The following is a 14879-nucleotide window of genomic DNA, read 5'->3' as shown; positions in this document are numbered from 1 at the left end:
CGAATCAGGATGAACTAGGACAGAAATAAAGCATTGGGTCGAACTGTTCTTTGGTGTCAAGGTAATAGCTATGAATAGTCATAGACTCCCAGGAAAGGGTAGAAGAATGGGACCTATTATGGGACATGCAATCCATGATGTATGATCATTAAGCTTTAACTGGGTTATTCTACTCCACTTGTTAGAGAGGAAAGAACTTAAATCAAAATACTTAATAGCATGGCAATACATTTATACAAAACTTCTACCCCAAGCACATGCAAAGGAGTCATAGACAATAAGTGAAATCCAATCCATGACATAATTTGATCTATGGGTAGCATCGTTGTGGTAAAGGTTGTAATGCTGGAGGAATCATTACTGCAGGGCATAGAGGCAGAGGTTATAAGCGCCTATACCGTAAAATCAATTTTTGACGGAACGAAAAAGATATATATGGTAGAATCGTAACTATAGAATATGATCCTAATTGAAATGCATGCATTTATCTCATACACTATAGGGATGGTGAGAAAAGATATATTTTATATCCCAGAAGGGCTATAATTGGAGATACATTGTTTCTGGTACAAAAGTTCCTATAAAAATGGGAAATGCCATACCTTTAAGTGCAGTTTGAACTATTCATTTACGTAATTGGAAGTAACCAATTAGGTTTACGATGAAATCTATCCAATTTGAGTACTTCTACAGGATAGACCTCAACAGAAAACTAAAGAGTAGTTCCTCATATAAAAATATTGACTCTAGAGATATAGTAATATGGAGAAGACAAAATTGTTTCAAGCATCGACAAAACCAGAAGAGCCCCTTGTTTCAAAGAGAGGAGGATGTTCACATTTCATTTGATGGTCAGAGGCAAATTGAAAGCTAAGCAGTGGTAATTCTAATGATTCCCAAGGGGAAAAATAGTGATGTCTCCTACGTTACCCTAATATGTGGAAGTATCAACATAATTTCATAGAGTCATTCGGTCTGAATGCTACATGAAAAATACAAGCCAGATGAAGGAACGGGAAGACCTAGGATGTAGAAGATCATAACATGAGTGATTCGGAAGATTTTGATTCCTATATATCCACTCATATGGTACTTCATTATATGATATATATATATAAGAATTATACGATATATATAAAATCCATTTGTATAGATATCATCATCTACATCTAGAAAGCCGTATGCTTTAAAAAAGCTTGTACAGTTTTGGAAAGGGTTTTGATTTATCAAAAAGAAGAATCTACTTCAACTAATATGCCTTTAGGCACGGCCATATATAACATAGAAACCACACTTGGAAAGGGTGGACAATTAGCTAGAGCAGCAAGTGCTATAGTGAAACTGATTGCCAAAGAGGGGAAATTTGCCATATTAAAATTACCTTCTGGGCAGGTCTGTTTGAGACCCAAAAACTGCTCAGCAATAGTTAGACTAGTGGGGAATGTTGAGTGAACTAGAAAAGCTTGGGTAGAGCCGGATCGAAATGTTGGCTAGGTAAGCATCCTGTAGTAAGATGAGTAGTTATGAACCTTATAGACCATCCCCATGGGGGTGGTGAAGGGAGGGCCCCAATTGGTAGAAAAGAACCTGCAACCCCTTGGGGTTATCCTACACTTGGAAGAAGAAGTAGAAAAAGAAATAAATATAGTGATAATTTGATTCTTCGTCGCCGTAGTAAATAGATTTTTTTTTCTTCGTCTTTACAAAAAAAAAAAATAGGCATAATTAATTGTGACACGTTCACTAAAAAAAATACGCTTAACACAAAAGTAGAAAAAGAAATAATAGTCACTTGGTCCCGAGCGTCTACCTTTATACCGACAATTATTAGGCATACTATTGCTATCCATAAGGGAAAGGAGCATTGGCCAATGTATATAATAGATCGTATGGTAGGACATAAAATTGGGAGAATTTTCACCTACTCTAAGTTTCCGAGGTCATGCAAAAAATGATAAAAGATCTTGTTGTTAATAATTTTTTAATAAATGCAAAAAGTGAATATAGATACTTATTGTTCATTAGTGAGAGGTAAGCCTTATGAGAAAGAAGAAAAAGATAGACCGATATATAGAAGAATATGCTATGGGTGAATTTATAGATATGTATGCTCACAAAGTGTGAAGAGTAATTGGTCAAATTTGTGGGCGTTCTTATGAAGAAACATTTATGATACTCAAACTCATGCCCTATCGAGCATGTTCTCCCATTTTAAAATTGATTTCTTTTGCAGCAGCAAATGCTAATCACAATAGAGGTTTAACCAAAGCAAAGCTAAAAATTAGTAAAGCAGAAGTCAACGAAAGCATTACTGTGAAAAAATTAAAACCTTTAGCTTGGGGACAAGGTTATCCAATAAAAAGACCAACTTGTCATACAACTATGGTATTGAAATATACAGCTGTACATCATTATACAGACTATTTAAAGAACAAAATCATCTTTGAAGAATTTTAAGGTTAAATGACAAATTTTTTTATAATAAAAAATACAAATAAAATACGCCATATTATGCTTAAAAAAACATGGATGAATAAAAAAGAAGAAGTACATTGATATGACATGTCATGATATGTATAGTAGCGGGGGATTATGGGACAAAAAATAAATCTACTTGGTTTCAGACTTGGTGCAACCAAAGGTCATAATTCTCTTTGGTTTACACAACCAAAAAATTAGTCGTAGGATCTACAAGAAGATTAAAAAATATGACACTATATCAAGAATTATGTACAAAAAAATATGAAAATATCTTCTAGTGTTAAGGGAATTTCATGTATAGAAATTCAAAAATGAATCGATTTGATTCAAGTCATAATCTATGTGGGATTCCCAAATTTATTAATAGAACCTAGAAGAATCGAAGAATTATAGATGTTATACAAAAAGAACTTAATTGTGTGAATCGAAAACTCAACATTGCTATTACAAGAATTGAAAAACCTTATGGAAACCCTAATATTCTTGAGGAATTTATAGCCGGACAATTACAAAATAGAGTTTCATTTTGCCAAGCAATAAAAGAAGCTATTGAATTAACTGAACAGGCGGGTATAAAAGGAATTCAAGTACAAATTGCAGGGTTTATCAATGGAAAAGAAATTACATGTGTCGAATGGATCAGAGAAGGAAGGGTTCCTCTACAAACCATTCAAGCTAAAATCAGTTACTGTTCCTATACAGTTTGAACTATTTATGGGGTATTAGGCATCAAAATTTGGTTATTTATAGAAGAGGAATAAGAGGCCTTTACTTGACTTATCTTTAGTTCTATTCTATCCATCCAGTAATAGAATAAAAAAATGACAAATTCTTTCATTCTTTTTCTCTTAACTCAAAACAAAAATGAACAATTCTATAAGATTGAATAAACATTTGATTAGTCATTTGATATAATTGTTATGCTTAGTGTGTGATTCATTGGTTTTTTTAGGATTAGGATTCAAAAAACAAAAAGAAAAAAAGAACTACCAGCCTATAGTATGAACTAATGACTCTTATAGAACTAATATAAACATAGAAGTAATATAGTGCTAGTAACCAACTCATTGTTTTGCATTATCTTGATATAAAAAACCAATCGAGATATGATAAATTGGCCATATCAACATAGCAACTGAAATCTTTTTTGCATAAACAAACAACAAAAAAGAAAAAACTAATATGAGCCTGAGTTGTAAAGAAAAAAAAATGCGGATAAATGGAAGGATGAGAGAAAGAGCAAAAAAAATATATATCAATGATATATGATTCCAATATGTAAGGTCTATGATTCATCTCATAATGAGGAATGTAATAAAGCATTAATACTGATTGGTCTATAATTATACAAATCTATTCATAGAAAAAGAATCAAGAACCCCGAGCCAATAAATATTGAGAGGATTGACTCGAGAACAAATCATGTTTCTTTAGGGCCTCCGTTGTAGAAGTCAGACCTAACCATTAATCAAGAAGTGATGGGAACGATAGAACCTGCGAATACATAAGATTATATCGAAAATGAATGTTAATGATTCATTGGGTAGATTAATCCTACAACTAAATATTGAAAAAGTAAATATCTGCCCGTGACAATTTTGATTTTATTGGATTTCTAAATTTTAGCCGATCTGATATGATAATAAAAAGCAAACAAAATAAAGATTCTCTATAAAATGAATCCATGTTTAGTTATATATCAAAACAAGATATACAAATTTATAATAGATTAGATGAAATTTCAAAAAATCTCATGAATCAATATATTTTTTCAGTATATTATTCATTAATTACATAAATATAAATACATAGATATTATTTTTTAATCGTTTCAGTTATGACGAGCTAGATGAGAAGAAACTCTTGTGTTCAATTCTATAGTTGAGATGGAATTAATAAACAACCATCAACTATAACCCTAAAAGAACTAGATTCCATAAACATCATAGAGGAAGAATGAAAGGAATATCTTATCGAGGTAATCGTATTTGCTTTCGTAGATATGCTCTTCAAGCGCTTGAACCCACTTGGATCACATCTCGGTAAATTGAAGCCGGCTGACGAGCAATGACACGAAATGTCCACCGCAGTGGGAAAGTATAGGTGTGTATATTTCCAGAAAAACTAGTTACAATAAGACCTATAGAAACCCGTATGGGTTTGGGTTTGGGGAAAGGATCTCCCAAATATTGGGTAGCTATCGTCAAACCCGGTAGAATACCTTATGAAATGAGCGGAGTAGTAGAAAATATAGCCAGAAGGGCTATTTCACTAGCGGCATAAAAAATGCCTATACGAACTCAATTCATTATTTTGGTATAGGAACGTAGAACCAAAAGCAAAGGTTTTTTGGATGAAAAAGAAAAAAAAACAATTGCAGGTTTCCTTTTTGTTTTGAACAAACAACATTACATATTTTTTTTTTTACTTCGCCCTTTGTGTTAATTGAAAAAACAGATAAAAAAATGATTGATTGCCAAAGCCATTTCAAGGTAGCGAATAACAGCGAAGCCCAAAAATTGATGTGTGTTCAAATCATAGGAGCTAGTAATCAACGATATGCTCATATTGGTGACGTTATTGTTGCTGTAATAAAGGAAGTAGCACTAAATACACCTCTAGAATGATAAGAAGTGATTAGAGCTGTAATTGTATGTACTTGGAAACAACTCAAATGTGAGAACTGTATGATCATACGATATGATGACAATGTTGCGGTTGTTATTGATCAAGAAGGAAATCCAAAAGGAACTCGAATTTTTGGCACGATCACCAGGGAATTAAGACAGTTAAATTTTGTTGAAGTGTGGCAATTTTGCCACTTGATGGTGCATGTCACCGGCTAGCATGCACACCTTGGTATCAAATCCTTTCCTTTTATGAGTTTATATTTTTTGTATGTTTTTAATTGATGCAAGGTATATTTTGATAATGTTTTGTGCCTAAGTTATGTATGCAAAAGTATAGGCAAAATTATGCACAAAAGAGTAGGAATGTTATGCTTGAAATGCCTATGGTGCTGGATTCATAATTTTCAGCAACATAGTTCCACTATTTATTTTATATCTCAGGTTGCAAATGTAATTTTGGGCTGAAATTTTGAGGGATGTCTACAGACATATATAGAAGACTATGGTTCACATTTTAGGCCAAAATGACATGGAAAAGTCCATTTTCGATTCCAAACAGATTGCTGTATCTGATGGGCCCAGTATGCAGAGTATGGGTCAGTTTTGGAGCTGTTTGGCCCATGATCCGGTTCCAGAACTTTCCTAGCTCTTGGAACAATATTTATGGATGACCAAGGATACTTCAAACCAAGTTTCATACGCAGATACAAAGGGGAACTAAGTAGGTGAAGCTAGTTTGGTTGTTTACCCAAGCTACTTAAACAATAGGAACTTAGTTCAAACCATGTGCCACTTTTTACTATATTTGGAATAGACATGTTGCAGCTGGTTTTTACCTCTTTTGTGTATGAAAAGTTAGGTGTTGACCATTTTACTTTTTAAATTTCAAATACTTTACTCATTTTGTAAGCTCACATGCTTGGCATGTGTGAACTAGTTGTAATTTCAAGCTTATATTGTAAAATGAATAAAATGGCTACACATCTAAGCCTTATTTTCAAAAGCCAACGTGGTACCCTTCTTCTTATCTCTTCTTCGACACCTTAGAACACTTTAGGAACCCTAAGAACCAAAAAACACCATAACCAAAATCTAAAAACACAACTCACACACAACCATTCCCAAGAGCATCACCAAAAGCTTGCTTGTTGCTAACACTTCAAGCTAGCTTGCTCTTGGTCATAACCTTCTCACCCCAACAAAGTGGTATCAGAGAAAGGCACATTTTTGTGAGATTTGTGAGGTTTTTGGGCTGGTTCATTCCTTGAGAGTGAAGAGATACTTGAAAGCATAAATATATTTTCATATTCCTTCATACTCGAAAGCAACATTCACATGGCTTCTTCAAGTTTTTCAACTCCTTCTCCTCCTATCTTCAATGGGGAGAACTACAACATTTGGAGTATCAAGATGCAAGCCTACTTGAAGGCTTATGGTCTTTGGGAGGTCACCATAAATCCCCAAGGACCAGAGCCTTTGAGACAAGGGGCAACGGTCAACCAAATCAAGCACCATGAGGAGGAATTGGCTAAAGGTTTCAAGGCTCTCACCGCCATTCATTCTTGTATTAGTGATACCATTTTCACAAGGATAATGGCGTGTGAGAGTGCTAAAGAAGCTTGGGACAAACTTCAACATGAGTTCCAAGGGAGTGCAAGGACAAGGCAAATGCAAATCCTTAACCTAAGGAGGGAGTTTGAGACTATCAAGATGAAAGACAAAGAAACGGTTAAGGAGTTCACCACAAGGCTTCTTAATATGGTGAATCAAATTAGGGTGCTAAGTGAAAGATTAAGTGACCAAAGGATTGTGGAGAAGGTTTTGGTCTCCTTGCCTGAGAGGTTTAAAGCTAAGATATCTTCATTGGAGGAGTCAAGGAACCTAAATGAAATTTCCTTGACCGAGTTGGTGAATGCCTTGCAAGTTACGGAGCAAAGGAGGAGGATTAGACATGAAGAATTAATGGAGGCTACATTTGTGTCTAAACAACATCAAAAGAGACAAAATCAAAAGAAGAACAAGCTTAAAGTCATAAACGAGAAAGGTGAAACTAGCAAACCCGAGAGGAAGTCCTATGAACCTTGTGACCATTGCAAGAAGAAAGGTCATCATCCAAGAAGGTGTTGGTGGAGGCCGGATGCATTTTGCCATAAATGCCAACAAAAGGGTCATGTGGAAAGAGTATGCAAGGCTAACAAGAAAGATAAGCAACAAGCAAATGTTGCTAAAGATAATGCAAGTGTTAGTGAATCCGAAGAGTTGTTTGTTGCTACTTGTTTTAGTAGCATCAAGAATGATGAAGTATGGATCATTGATAGTGGAGCAACACACAATATGTCTCACAAGCATGAGTGGTTCACAAACTTGGATAGGAGCAGCCACAACAAAGTTAAAATTGGAAATGGAGCCTTGATGGAAGTGAAAGGCAAAGGAGATGTGGTGATACACACCACCAAAGGTATCAAAACTATCCATGATGTTCTCTATGTACCTTCTTTATGTGAGAACTTACTCAGTGTAGGTCAAATGCTTGAGAACAAATATGCATTACACTTCTCAAACATGACATGCACTATAGTTGATCTACATGGAAATGAATTAATGTGTGTTGGAATGAAGAATAAGAATTTTAGGTTGAATATGGATGAAAATGGTGCATCGGTTGCATTGAACACCAAAGTTGAGAACACCTCTCAACTTTGGCATAAAAGACTAGGCCATGCTAGCTTTAAGTCATTGGTAGGTACACATGAACTTGTTAGAGACATGTCATTGGTGGAGAAGCAAGAACATGTGTGTGAAGTGTGTCAAAAAGGAAAGCATACTAGGCTAGCATTTCAATCTTGTTCTTGGAGATCAAAGGAGAAGCTAGGACTTATACATTCGGATATTTGTGGTCCTATGAGTGTTTCATCCTTAAATGGCAACAAATATTTCATAACTTTCATTGATGATTACTCAAGAATGTGTTGGGTGTATTTCCTTGAAAGAAAATCACAAGCTTTGGAGAAGTTTGTAGAATTTATGAAGTTAGTGCAAAATCAATCGGGTTGCACTATAAAGGTGTTAAGGATGGACAATGGTGGGGAATACACAAGTGAGGCTTTCAAACAACTTTGTAAGGATCATGGTATAGTTCATCAATTCACTACACCATACACACCACAACAAAATGGTGTATGTGAAAGGAAGAACTGTACTATCATGGAGATGGCTAGATGTTTGTTGTTTGAAAGTGGCTTACCAAAGAAGTTTTGGGCCGAAGGAGTTAATACATCCATCTACATCCAAAATAGGCTTTACTCCAAGTCTTTGAGGAGTAAAACCCCATTTGAGCTTTGGTTTGGATATAAGCCTTCTCTTGATCATCTAAGGGTATTGGGAAGCATTTGTTACATCCTAGTACCACAAGAGAAGAGAGGAAAGCTTAATGAAAGGTCACAAGTTGGTGTCTTGGTTGCCTATATTGATGTGACCAAGAGATATAGAGTGTATAACTTGGAAACCAAGAAACTTGTGATAAGTAGAGATGTGAAAGTTGATGAGGAAGCTAAATGGGTTTGTAGTAAGGAGGAGTTGGCTAGTATGAATGAAGACAATCGGCTTGAAGCTCATGATAACGATGAGGAACAAGGAAATGATGAAGGTGCTACCCATGATGATGAATATGACGAGAATGAGCTAGAAATCTCCATAGGGGCTGATTTTGATCCGAACCCGCCCGAGCTTACACCACTGACAACGCGCTGGGGTACTGATCCAATACAGATGAAGACTGGACCGATCACTAGGGCTCAAGCTAAGAGGTTTAAGGACAATCTTGCTGTCTTTATCCAGAAGGTAATTCATTCTCAAAAGGGGTTGTCCATACCTGAGGATAAAAGACCTGTTTTAAGTATCCAAGTGTTGGAGGCTGATACATCGGATACCCATACATCGGACATTTTATATTGGACACCCTTGTCTCGGACATCAGAGCCTTGCCTCGGACATTTGATCTCAGACTTTGGACATCGGATGTAACTTAGCTCGGCCAGACACAACTTAGCTAGGACAGACATCAGTTAGCTCGGCCAGACATAACTTAGCTCAGACGGACATCAGTTAGCTCGGCCACACACAAGTTAGCTCGGACAGACATCAGTTAGCTTGGATAGGCCATAAGTTAGCTCAGACATCAGGCAGATATAAGTTAGCTCGGTTGAAGACATAATTCAGCCTAGATGTCAAAGTCAACTCGTTGCCTAACTAGGTTTCTTTATATGTGTGGCCGGGTTTTACCTAGTGTTTTTTTTAAGGGTTTATTTTGTTTCTTTCAAAACCTATTTAAAGGCTTATTTATCAATAAGAATTAACTTTGATTTAATAAAGAAAATACTAGTGAGATTAATTATCTCTTTGTTCTTTGAGAACACCTAAAACACCATTAGAGAATTGGTTGTTTTAGCTTGACTTATCAATAGGTTTTCCATCCCCTATTGTGGCGTCTACATTATACCAAGGTTTCTAACTACAGGTTGGTTACGGGTTGAGGTCAATTCCATTAGAACTTGAACTTAATTAAGATCCGGGCTAATATAATACGGGTTTACGAGCAGGTCATCCTAGGTTCGTATCATTGGGTATCAGAGCTAAATTTTGTTCAGGTTTGAGCTATCTTTCTTTGCTTTATTTGTTTTTATGTTATTATGCAATTTTAGCATTAGGATAAGGTTTCATCCATCCTATACACGTTCAGCATTTTAAAAAAAAAAAAAATTCATTCCTAGTTGAATTAGGATTTCCTAGTTTTATCGTATTTTTGTTTCCTAGTTTGTTGGTTGTCTTTTATCATTGTTCTTGTTAATTTGGTTTTTGTTGATTTTTATTTGCTGTTTTAGTCTTAGATATTTGCATTCATATATTAAAAAAAAACAGAAAAAAAAAAGAAAAAAAAAAGAGTTTGTGGCAACATTTAAAAAAAAAAAAAAACTGCACATTTGTGTTTATTTGGAGGTCACGAGTTTGGTGTTTATTTTGGAATTGGAATTGCAATTTTGGTAATTATTCTTGCTACTACAGTTGTTTATGTTCTCTGAGTGAAAAAAAAAGAGGTAAAGCCAAATATTAAAAAAAAAATATTTCGGTTTGTTGGAGTTTGATTTGTTTGCTAGAAATTTGTTGGAGTTGCTGGGTTTTTTGATTATTTATTCAATATTTGAGTTGCTGGGAAGTTATTTTTGCTGCTGGATATTTGGATTTTGGGTGCTTAAATTATTTGGACTAAAATCAGTTAAAGGATCTGATACAAAACTTGAATTACAAATAACAACAACCAACAACTATTCTATATTTTGTTCATTTTGATTCTTGTTCATATTTGAATTTCTTTTCCTGGAATTTTATTTTTGAACTCAGAATCTACTACCATCTGGTGCAGTTTTCAAAAATTCCAACATTTTCCCATTATTTTATGTGTTTTCTTGTCTAGAAAGCCGAAAAATTAGGATTTGTTGGATTCTTTCAGTATTGCCTACCTTTTACTTGCTGTTTGTTGATAAGTTTAATTAAAACATACTAGTGATCTAATTGCTGTTTTGTGGGTGTTTTAATTAGAACTTTGAGATAATTCATTGAGTGGAAAAAGGCAAGAGTGTTGAGCTTAAAAGAGGGTAAAAAGCCGAAACAAGTGTGCAAACACGAGTGTCGAGTCCTCGTTTGAGTGAAACACGTCAGGGAGTGAAATTGTAAGGTCCTATTTTATTTCTATTGCATTATTATACTAACATGACAGAATCAAGAATGAGGAGAGGAGAGCCACCCTTAAGGATCAATGAGGAGGAGTCCGTAGCATACCATGGCGATGCTCGAGCTACCAGGAGCAGAGACCAAGTGGACATGAGAGCTGTTTTGGAATCAATACAGCGGGTTAGTGCTCAAGTTGAGCATGTGAATCAAAGAGTGGGAAGACTAGAAGCCTCACAAGGAATTCCAAATACAAGAAATAGGCAAGAATTCCATGGAGGACGAGGCCGAGGACGAGGAGGTCGCTAGAGACCGAGAGAGGAATTTGATGAAGGGCCATTCGGTGGAGACTTTGAGGAAGGTATGGATGAAACTTTTGCTATCCAAGATAGAGCTGGCCGTGGAAGATATAGGTGGGAAGATACAGATGATGATTTGGGAAATATCAAGGTTAACATCCCACCTTTTATGGGTAAAAGTGATCCCGAAGCTTATTTGGAGTGGGAAGAAAAAATGGTGAAGATTTTTTACTGCCACAACTATTCGGAAGGTAAGAAGGTGAAGTTGGCAGCAATGGAGTTTGGCCATTATGCACTCCAATGGTGGACAAATGAGCAAAGCACCCGAAAGAGAGTTGGTGATGACTTGATTACAACATGGCGACAAATGAAAGGAGCCATCAGAAAGCAGTTTGTGCCATCCCATTACCATAGATTGCTGCATCAAAGGCTTCAATCTTTGTCTCAAGGAAGCAGGTCTGTGGAGGATTATTACAAAGAGATGGAGATGTTAATGATGAGGCTGAATATGAATGAGGATAGGGAGGCAACAATGGCGAGATTTCTTGGTGGTTTGAACTGTGATATTGCCAACCAACTTGAATTACAACAATACTTGGAATTGTAGGAGATGTTGCATGTAGCAATTAAGCTTGAGAACCAATTCAAGAGGAGGGGTGTTAGCACACGGTTTGGAGGAGTTTCTAGAAGTGGAAGGGCAAGTTCAAATGGCTGGAAAAACAATTCCACTTATGAAAGCAAGCTGAAGCCGAAGCTTGGTGAAGAAGCTACTAACCGGCCAAGAAGGGAACTTAAAACCGAATCTACCCAAGCTATTAAAGGTGAGATAAAATCTGATCCTAAATATCAAAAATCCAGAGAAATAATTTGTTTTAAGTGCCAAGGAAGAGGACACATAGCCAGCCAATGCCCAAATAGAAGAATCATGGTATTAAAGGGTGACGGTGAGCTGGAATCTACAAGTGAAGAAAGTGAAGTTGAAACCGAGCAAGAGGAGGATTGCAATGAAGATGAAGCCGAACCTGTTGATACATATAATGCCGAGTTGAGCTTGGTTTCAAGGAGAGTAATTGCTGTCTACAAAGTTGAAGAGCAGATACAAAGAGAAAACATCTTCCACACTCGCTGCGAAATACATGGTAAAATTTGTAGCTTGATTATAGATAGTGGGAGTTGTACCAATGTGATAAGTAACCTTGTAATTGATAAATTAGGCTTGAAAACAATTAAACATCCAAAATCCTATAGGTTACAATGGTTAAATGATAGTGGTGAGATGAGGGTAAATAAACAAGCTAAAGTAAAATTTAGCATAGGTAGATATGAGGATGTAGTCTTATGTGATATTGTTCCCATGATTGCTGGACATATACTACTAGGTAGACCATGGCAATTTGATAAAGATGCTACTCATTTTGGTCGAGAAAATAGTATTGTTTTTTGGTTTAAAGCGAAGAAGGTCAAGTTGGAACCATTATCTCCTAAAGAGGTTTACAAAGACCAATTACAAATGCAACAAAGGAGAGAAGCCGAAAAGCTCAAGGAAAAAGCAAGTATGGCACCAACGGCTTCACCAACCTTTCAAGAAGGTAAGAATGAGGTTGCTGATCAAGGTAAGGTTTCTAAGGCTCATATTGAGTGGAAAGATCAAGGAAAAGCTGAAAGAGAGGGGAAAGAAATCGGCAAACCCGAGAGCTTGGAAAAGGAAGGAAAATCCGAAGGTTTGCGCCAATCCAAGGGAAAAAAAGAAAAAGAAAGAAAAGAAAGGTTATGTAGCAATTTTTATTTGAGTTTAGGGGATATTAATAAGGTTATTGAGTTCAAGAAACCTTTGCTGTTCATGATTTATAAAGAAAATTATTTTAATGATCAAACTAACTTTGAAGGACTTGAATTCCCAAGTTCAATGATTTCTCTTTTGAAGGAATTTGGAGATGTCTTTCCAAATGAAATTCCAAGTGGACTACCACCTATTCGAGGGATAGAACATCAAATTGACTTTGTTCCAGGAGCTGCCATACCAAATAGACCTGCTTATAGGAGCAATCCCGAAGAAACAAAGGAGCTGCAAAAACAGGTAAGTGATTTGCTTGATAAAGGATACGTTCATGAGAGTTTAAGTCCATGTGCTGTTCCTGTTTTGTTGGTACCTAAAAAGGATGGTTCTTGGAGAATGTATGTTGATTGTAGGGCTATAAATAACATTACCGTCAAATATAGGCATCCCATTCCTAGATTAGATGATATGCTTGATGAGTTGTATGGTGCTTGCATATTTACAAAAATTGATCTTAGGAGTGGTTATCATCAAATTAGGATGAAAGAAGGTGATGAATGGAAAACTGCATTCAAAACTAAATATGGGCTGTATGAATGGTTGGTTATGCCTTTTGGATTATCCAATGCACCTAGTACTTTTATGAGGCTTATGAATCATGTAATGCGTCCATTTATAGGTAAATTTGTGGTTGTTTATTTTGATGATATTCTAATATATAGCCGAAACTTGGATGACCATGTGGATCAACTTAGGCAAGTTTTGTAAGTTCTTAGAAAGGAAAGATTGTTTGCTAACATTAAAAAATGTGAATTTTGCAAAGAAGAGCTTGTGTTTCTAGGTTTTGTAGTAAATACTGCAGGAATCAAAGTTGACCAAGCTACGGTGAAAGCACTTCAAGAGTGGCCGGTTCCTACTTTTATCACCCAAGTGAGGAGCTTTCATGGCTTGGCAAGCGTTTATAGAAGATTTGTCAAGGATTTTAGTACCATAGCAGCACCATTGAATGAAGTTGTCAAGAAGAATGTCGGCTTCAAATGGGGGGAAGTACAAGAAAAATCTTTTAATTTATTGAAAAACAAATTGTCTAATGCACCTTTGTTAGTTTTGCCAAAATTTTCTAAGACTTTTGAAATTGAGTGTGATGCTTTGGGTGTAGGTATTGGAGCTGTCTTAATGCAAGAAGGAAGACCCATAGCCTACTTTAGTGAAAAATTAAATGGAGCTACCCTAAACTACCCGGCTTATGACAAGGAGATGTATGCTTTGGTGAGGGCTTTGGAGACGTGGCAGCATTATCTCATGCCAAAGGAGTTTATGATTCATACGGATCATGAGTCTTTGAAGCATATCAAGGGTCAAGGAAAGCTCAACCAAAGGCATGCCAAGTGGATTGAATTTATTGAAACCTTTCCCTATGTGATCCGCTACAAAAAAGGTAAAGAAAATGTGGTTGCCGATGCATTATCCCGAAGGTATGTACTATTTTCTACCTTAGATGCTAGATTGCTTGGATTTGAACAATTGAAAGAACTTTATGAGCATGATAGTGACTTTGGAGAAATTTTTAAACCTGTTTGAAACAAGGATTTAATAAATTTTACATATTTGAGGGATATTTGTTTAAGGAAAACAAACTTTGTGTGCCTAATTGTAGTATTAGGGAATTAATAGTTCGGGAAGGACATGGGTCATTTTGGTGTTTTAAAAACTTTATCCTTGCTGCAAGAACATTTTTATTGGCCTAACATGAGGAGAGATGTTGAGAGAATTTGTGAAAGATGTTTAAAGTGCCGAAAAACAAAATCAACATTGAAGCCTCATGGATTGTATAAGCCTTTGCCGATTCCTACCTATCCTTGGGTAGATTTGTCTATGGATTTTATTCTTGGGTTGCCTAGGTCAAGGACAGGTAAGGATTCAATTTTTGTTGTGGTAGATAGGTTTTCTAAGATGGCACATGTTATT

At 35.9% G+C, this 14879-nt stretch overlaps 1 pseudogene; it reads left to right on the top strand.

Annotated features, from left to right (window-relative positions):
• Positions 1-70: 70 nt before the first annotated feature.
• On the top strand, positions 71-1682 carry LOC132799961 (large ribosomal subunit protein uL2cz/uL2cy-like; annotated as a pseudogene).
• Positions 1683-14879: the final 13197 nt, after the last annotated feature.

Source organism: Ziziphus jujuba, chromosome 11, assembly GCF_031755915.1.
Source record: "Ziziphus jujuba cultivar Dongzao chromosome 11, ASM3175591v1".
Lineage (NCBI taxonomy): Eukaryota > Viridiplantae > Streptophyta > Magnoliopsida > Rosales > Rhamnaceae > Ziziphus > Ziziphus jujuba.
Note: the sequence above shows the minus strand (reverse complement) of the source record. Positions and strands in the feature narration are given on the sequence as shown.